This window comes from Athene noctua, unplaced genomic scaffold (assembly GCF_965140245.1).
Source record: "Athene noctua unplaced genomic scaffold, bAthNoc1.hap1.1 HAP1_HAP1_scaffold_122, whole genome shotgun sequence".
NCBI classification, from domain to species: Eukaryota; Metazoa; Chordata; class Aves; order Strigiformes; family Strigidae; genus Athene; species Athene noctua.
In genome coordinates this window covers 342,501-350,000 of record NW_027437600.1, presented here as the reverse complement: position 1 = coordinate 350,000, position 7,500 = coordinate 342,501, and positions in this window count along the sequence as shown.

Below are 7,500 nucleotides of genomic sequence, written 5' to 3'. Positions count from 1 at the left end.
CGGCCGGGTAGACCTGGTGTCCCTCCCGGCCGGCCGGACGGGTAGACCTGGTGTCCCTCCCGGCCGGCCGGACGGGTAGACCTGGTGTCCCTCCCGGCCGGGTAGACCTGGTGTCCCTCCCGCGGGCGGCCTCCAGCCCAAGTCCGGCCGGCCGGGTAGACCTGGTGTCCCTCCCGGCCGGGTAGACCTGGTGTCCCTCCCTGCCGGCCGGCCGGGTAGACCTGGTGTCCCTCCCGGCCGGCCGGCCGGGTAGACCTGGTGTCCCTCCCGGCCGGCCGGCCGGGTAGACCTGGTGTCCCTCCCGGCCGGGTAGACCTGGTGTCCCTCCCGGCCGGCCGGACGGGTAGACCTGGTGTCCCTCCCGGCCGGGTAGACCTGGTGTCCCTCCCGCGGGCGGCCTCCAGCCCAAGTCCGGCCGGCCGGGTAGACCTGGTGTCCCTCCCGGCCGGGTAGACCTGGTGTCCCTCCCGGCCGGCCGGACGGGTAGACCTGGTGTCCCTCCCGGCCGGCCGGACGGGTAGACCTGGTGTCCCTCCCGGCCGGGTAGACCTGGTGTCCCTCCCGGCCGGCCGGCCGGGTAGACCTGGTGTCCCTCCCGGCCGGCCGGCCGGGTAGACCTGCCGGCCCGCAACCGGCCTGGTACCCACGTCGTACTGGCGGGGTGGATGCGGGCTCCCCAGATTTAAGCGTACGTGCTTCTCTCGGCGAGGTGCAGGGCTGCCGGTTGGCGGCGGTGGGGGTGAGAGGAGCGTGTCATTTCGGTTTTTTACCCTCCGCTCGTCCGAGATTGCAGCGCCTGTAATACAAGGCATGAAGCTGCAACCTCCCGCCCCGTGCCGTCGTCGTCTTTTCTGGGTTGCGATCGCAGCCACCACAGAAACGGGAAAAGAGAGATGAAAAGGAAAAATTAGTTGTTTTTTTTTTTTCTACAGCCGCCTCCCCCTGCGGTGCTCACGCCGCTGCCCTGCCCGGACCCGCTGGCCGCCGTGCGACCGCTGGCATCGACCGGTGTCTGCGTCCGCGTGGGGTCCCAGCACGGCCGGGTCTCTGGCCGGCATTCCCGCCACCCCCTCCCGGCAGCCCCCGCGCTCCCCGCCGCCTGCCCCTTGTGACGTCACAAGTAGCCGAGGAGGGGTAACAGGGCGCTTCCGGGCCCGGGCTCCCGAGCTGCCTGTGACGTCACGCCGTGCCCGAGCGGGCCCTGGCTTGAAGCAGGCGGCGGCTCGGGATGACACGGGCACCCGCGTAGCTCCAAGGCAGGGAGCAGGCCGTGGCCTGAGCCTCTCGCGGCGAAGTCACGCCTGGACTAGGACGTGATGGGCCTGGGCCGGGCCGTGGCTGGTGGGCTCTCACGCGAGGGGGTCTCCTGCAGCTTTCGAGCCGGTAGGCAGGCCGGCGGCGAGGCGAGGCCTGGCTTATGCAGCGCCCCTCGTGATCTCACCTTCAACTGGGGAGGCGACGGGGCCAGCGCAGCTGCCGGCTAGCGTACGGACGCGAGGGTCGGAACCGGCAGGGAAGAGTTCGGCTGAGACGGGATCGAACGCGGACCTGAAAACACGCGACGAGAATCACGAACGGAGAGGTCAAGCGGAAGCCTGACCAGCGCTAGGGCATCGATTCAGAAACGGTTCAGGAGCTCACGCTCTGCCCACGCACGTGCGCCCGCCTGCCCCGCACCCCCACAAGCTGCCCGGCCCGAAGCCGTCTGCCTGGGGCTGCCCGCGCGCGCACGCGTATACGGCCGCCCCCCATCCCGCCAAAGCCGCCCCACCCGCCACGTGCTTCTCCGTGAGACCGGCGGCGCCCCCCCAACACCGCCGCTTGGCCCGCGACGAGCCCGCCCCCCCCCCCCCCCCCCCCCCAACCCTCCCGCCACCAGGTTCACCGTGACACCGGCCGCCCCCCCCACCCCCCAGCCCACCCACCCCCCCCCCGCCACCCCCCGCCCCATCCCACCCCCCCACCCCCCGCCCCCGCCACCCCCGGGGTTCGCGAGGAGACCGGCCGCCCCCTACCTCCGGCCCGCTTTCCACCAGCAGCAGCACATTGGCCGCTCCAGGGAAGGAAGGCGGGAGACCTTAGGACCCAGCGGCGTCGCCGCCGCCGCCTCCGTGCCGGGGGGCCCGGAGGGGCCTCCCGCCGGCGGCGGCGATGATGGGTGGCGCGTGTTTTGGACGCTGAGCCCCCGCAGCTGCCGAGTCCCTGCCGCGCCGTGCCCGCGGCCCGGCTCCCCGCCTTCCTCAGTCGGTCGCTCGGCCGCCCGCCCTCCTGCCCGCCTGCTCCGTTCCCGCCGCGGGTTGAAAGCCAAACGAACGCCGAAGGGGTGGGAGGGAGAGCAGCGACGGGGCGGGGGTGTGTGTGTAACAACAGAAACCGCTCCCCACCAACACCACCCCCCCACCACCCCCCCCCCCCCCCCCGCCCCCCCACCGCCGCAACGAGCTCTGTCGACCCCCCTGCCGACCCCCCCCCAACCCCCACCCCTCCCGCCACCAGGTCCACCGTGACACCGGCCGCCCCCTGCCACCCCCGGGGTTCGCGAGGAGACCGGCCGCCCCCTACCTCCGGCCCGCTTTCCACCAGCAGCAGCACATTGGCCGCTCCAGGGAAGGAAGGCGGGAGACCTTAGGACCCAGCGGCGTCGCCGCCGCCGCCTCCGTGCCGGGGGGCCCGGAGGGGCCTCCCGCCGGCGGCGGCGATGATGGGTGGCGCGTGTTTTGGACGCTGAGCCCCCGCAGCTGCCGAGTCCCTGCCGCGCCGTGCCCGCGGCCCGGCTCCCCGCCTTCCTCAGTCGGTCGCTCGGCCGCCCGCCCTCCTGCCCGCCTGCTCCGTTCCCGCCGCGGGTTGAAAGCCAAACGAACGCCGAAGGGGTGGGAGGGAGAGCAGCGAGGGCGGGTGGTGGTGGTGGTGGTGGTGTAACAGAAACCGCCCCCGATCCCCCACCCCCCAGCCGTAGTGCTCCGCGGCGCCGAGGAGGCTGCGGTCGGTTGGCGGCCGCACCCACCGCCCTGCAGCTCCGGAGTTGCAGCGGTGGGGCGGGGACCAACGGCTCTTCGGGCGCGCGGGCGACGGTGGGGGTCGGGGGGCTGGGGGGGGTGGGGGGCTGGGGGTGTCTGTGTGTGTGCGCGTGCGTGCGTGCGTGTGTGTGTGTGTGTGTGTCTGTGTCTGTGTGTGCGTGTGTGTGTGTGCGCGCCTGTGTCTCTCTCTCGCGCGCGCGCGCTCTCTCTCTCTCTCTCTCTCTCTCTGTGTCTCTGCGTGTGTGTCCGAGCTCGTGTGTGTCGCGGCGGGGGGGGGGGGGGGGGGGGAACAAACAACAAAACAACAATCCGAACAACACACACACACACACACACACGCGCGCACACACCCCCACACCCCCTATTCCCACACATAAAGCCCGGGAGCCCCCTTCCCACCCCCCCACCCCAACCCCGTCGAAAAAAACCTAAACGCGAATGCCAGCGAGCGCCTGGCAACGCCGGGACCCGGACCCGGACCCGGACCCGGACCCGGACCCGGTGAAGGGCGCCCGGTGCCCACGCCTCTGCGGCACAGCGAAAGGCGGGGGGAAAGAAACAAAATAAAAACACACACACGCACCCCCACCCCCCCCCCCACCCCCCCTCCCCCGAGACTAAAGCTAAACCCACGCTGCGAAACCAAAAGCTGAAGCCGAGGACCGCCCGGCAGCGCCGGGACCCCGACCCGGCGAAAAGCGCCCGGTTCCCGATGCGAACTCGCTCCAGCGAGACGGGCGTCTCCGTTGGGGGTGAGGTGCGGGGAACGTCGCCGCTTCTGCCGGGTCCCCTGGCAGCCGCGGGAAGCGGGGGGGGGGAGTGGCGGGCGGCGCCGTGCGGCGCGGAGTGGCGCGGCGCAGAGGGGCTGACTGGCGGCCGAGGGGGCGGGCAGCGAATGATGCCAGCGACTGCATGGCAGCCAACGGGTCGGGGCGGGGGGGTGGGGGGGCTGGTGCTGCGTGCACATGAGAGCGCGGCGGGGCGCGGGGGTGCGGGGGTGCGTTAAGAAAAAAAATTTCCCTTTTCATTTATTTTTTTTCGGATTTCATTGGCATCTATCGAAACAAAAATGTCTCGCACGACGCGGCCGCCAGGTCTACCCGCCTCCGGGGCGTGAAGCGGCCGACAGGTCTGCCCGCCTCCGGGGCGTGAGGCGGCCGTCAGGTCTACCCGCCTCCGCGGCGTGAGGCGGCCGTCAGGTCTACCCGCCTCCGCGGCGTGTGGCGGCCGTCAGGTCTACCCGCCTCCGGGGCGTGAGGCGGCCGTCAGGTCTACCCGCCTCCGGGGCGTGAGGCGGCCGTCAGGTCTACCCGCCTCCGGGGCGTGAGGCGGCCGTCAGGTCTACCCGCCTCCGGGGCGTGAGGCGGCCGTCAGGTCTACCCGCCTCCGGGGCGTGTGGCGGCCGTCAGGTCTACCCGCCTCCGGGGCGTGAGGCGGCCGTCAGGTCTACCCGCCTCCGGGGCGTGAGGCGGCCGTCAGGTCTACCCGCCTCCGGGGCGCGACGCGGCCGTCAGGTCTACCCGCCTCCGGGGCGTGAGGCGGCCGTCAGGTCTACCCGCCTCCGGGGCGTGAGGCGGCCGTCAGGTCTACCCGCTTCCGCGGCGTGAGGCGGCCGTCAGGTCTACCCGCCTCCGGGGCGTGAGGCGGCCGTCAGGTCTACCCGCCTCCGGGGCGTGAGGCGGCCGTCAGGTCTACCCGCTTCCGGGGCGTGAGGCGGCCGTCAGGTCTACCCGCCTCCGGGGCGTGAGGCGGCCGTCAGGTCTACCCGCTTCCGGGGCGTGAGGCGGCCGTCAGGTCTACCCGCCTCCGGGGCGTGTGGCGGCCGTCAGGTCTACCCGCCTCCGCGGCGTGTGGCGGCCGTCAGGTCTACCCGCTTCCGGGGCGTGAGGCGGCCGTCAGGTCTACCCGCCTCCGGGGCGTGAGGCGGCCGTCAGGTCTACCCACCTCCGAGGCGACCGGCGGTGGCCGCTAGGTGTACCCGGCTCCACGTTGCCGGCGGCCGGCTCAGCGTCCGTAGAAAGGGCTGCCAGGTCTACCCGGCTCCGTCGGGACTTAGAGCGCGGGCAGACCTGTTGGCTCCGGCAGTTCCTCCAAGGGGTCGCTGTTTCGCGCTGCCTCCAGTTAGGTCATCGTAAGAGGCGGCGTCTCTGCAGCGCCTCCCCCGCTGGCAGGCAGACACTGCCTTTAAGCGCCCCTTTCCGGCGCGGACCCATATTCTCCTTATATAGGGGCACGAGGCGTCTCTGCTCCAGACAAGCGCCACCGAGCGAGGGCACGCGGCTTAGCCGGCCAAGTGGAATGCTGGGCGGCCGCAGACGGTGGTTTCCCCCGGGGAATTGGGCACGGTTCTCAAGCCGGTGCTCTGTCAGGCGAGCGTGCACGGAACCGAGAGCACCCAGAGAGATGCCGAACGGCACGAAGCCGGGCGGCGTTGGGGCGGTCGCTGCCGAGTGGTGAGAAAAGGACGGGCAGAGGTGCACGGGAGAGGCCGAAGACCGGTGGCCGGAGGCGGCTGGCGGCACTTGAACGCTGGATACTGGGGGGGGGGAGCCGAGCTGTGAGACTACCGTGGGTGGTTACCCCCGTCCCCCCCCGGTCCCCCGAGAGCCCGATGATGGCGGAGGGGGGGAGCGCCGGTATGTGTGTTGACACAGCGGTGCTCCGTACGGTTCCAGCCCGTCGGGGGCTGTTGCCCAGCTCCTTGAGGGGGCCTTGGGGATGGGAGGAGAGGTGGCGGCGGCGGCACCTGCTCCCTTTGTTTGCCGGCCTTAAGCCGGAGCCCGTGGCATGGGCACGCCACGGTTTTGGCTGGTCGCGGTGGCCGGCAGCTGGATGCAGACGGCCCGGGGGGGGTGTGTCTCGAGCCACCGGTGGGTGGCCCCCCCCCCGGCCCCCCGAGAGCCCGACGATGGTAAGGCGAGAGGCGGCGGCGCCTCCCTGGTTCTTGGTTTACTCCTTTCGTTGCCGGTATCGTATGCCATACGTGCGGGGCGGCCTGTGGTGTCCGGCCGGCTCTCGGCGTCCCTGGTTTCTACCGGCCGGGCTCGGTGAAGGGAGGTCTGCACGGTGCTGTGAGCGAAGGCTAGTCGACTCCTCGGGTCCTTTGCTCTCTCGGCCCTAAGCCGGAGCCCGTGACATGGGCACAGCACGGTACGTTTTTGGCCGCCGGTGTTGGCTGGCAGCCGGGTGCAGATGGCCGTGGTGGGGTGTCTCGAGCCTTCAGCGGCTACCCCCCCCCCCCCACCACTCTGGTCCCCTGAGAAGCCGGATGATGGTAAGGCGAGGCGGCGGCGCCTCGGTCCTCTTTTCCGCTTTCTTTTTTTCCTGGTGCAGATGCCATACGTGGGGCGGCCTGCGGTGTCCGGTCTGCTCCTGGCGTCCCTGGTTTGTACCAGCCGGGCTCAGTGAAGGGGAGGTCTGCACGGTGCTGTGAGCGAGGTTGGTCGGCGCCTCGGTTCCTTTGCTCTCTGGCCCTAAGCCGGAGCCCGCGATGCGGGTACAGCACGTTTTTTTGTTTTTGGCCGGTGGTGGTGTCCGGCAGCCGGATGCAGATGGCCGGCGGGGTGTCCTGAGCCTTCAGCGGCTTTCCCCCGGCCCCCCGCCTGAGCTGTTCCACACCTGGCTTTTTCCCTCCGGGGTAACCTGTTCCCTGCGTTTGTTGGGCAAAGGCCGGTGGCCGGCGGCGGCCGCCGGCACTTGAACGCTGGAAGACCGGCGGAGTCGAGCCTGTCGCGGCTTTACCCCGGTCCAGCCGAGTCGGCTGAAGGGAATCCTTGTGCGTGGCGGGTGGGTGGCGGCGGTGGCGGGGCACATCCCGCGCACCCGGTCCCCCACCCCCTCGACTGGTACCGGTACGGAGGCGTAGCCTACTGAGGCTGGCCTCGGGCACGTCGGACAGGCTTCGCGGCGAGCCGGCTCTGCCGGTGTTGAAGCCGCCGGAGCACCTGTCACGGATGTCGCCCCTGCTCGCTCGCACGCAGAGCCCCGCGTCGTCCGCCCGCCCGCTTGCGGGTGGCCGAGGGCAGGCGCGCGGTGGCTGTCGCTGTCCCAGGACCCGTGGCCGTTGTGGCCTTCGCTGATCGATGAGGCACTTGGGGTCGCGTCGGAAAGGGCCCCCGGCGGGCCGGCTCTGCTGTACTCCCCGTAATAGGGAGCCGCGGTGGCGTCCGGTGTTCAGGCAGGGCGGTCTCCTTTCCAATTCGCTTCCCCGCTGTGAGCGAGGTATCGTCCTAGTCTCTTCCCCCCCCCGAGCGAGAAGGGGGCCGTGGCGACGGCGGCGAGGCGCGTGCCTCCCCCGTGTCACCTCACCCTGTCCTGCTGCCGCTCGGCGCGGGGGGGGGTTTCCTGGGCCTTCCTTACCGAACCAGGCTGTGTGACAGCCGCGTGGCCCCGCGAGCCACCAGGTGTCCTAAACCACGCCGAGGCGCCGGTGCCGACCTCGGTCCGGGTGCCCGTGGGTGCCGGCCGCAAGCAGCGCTGGGCG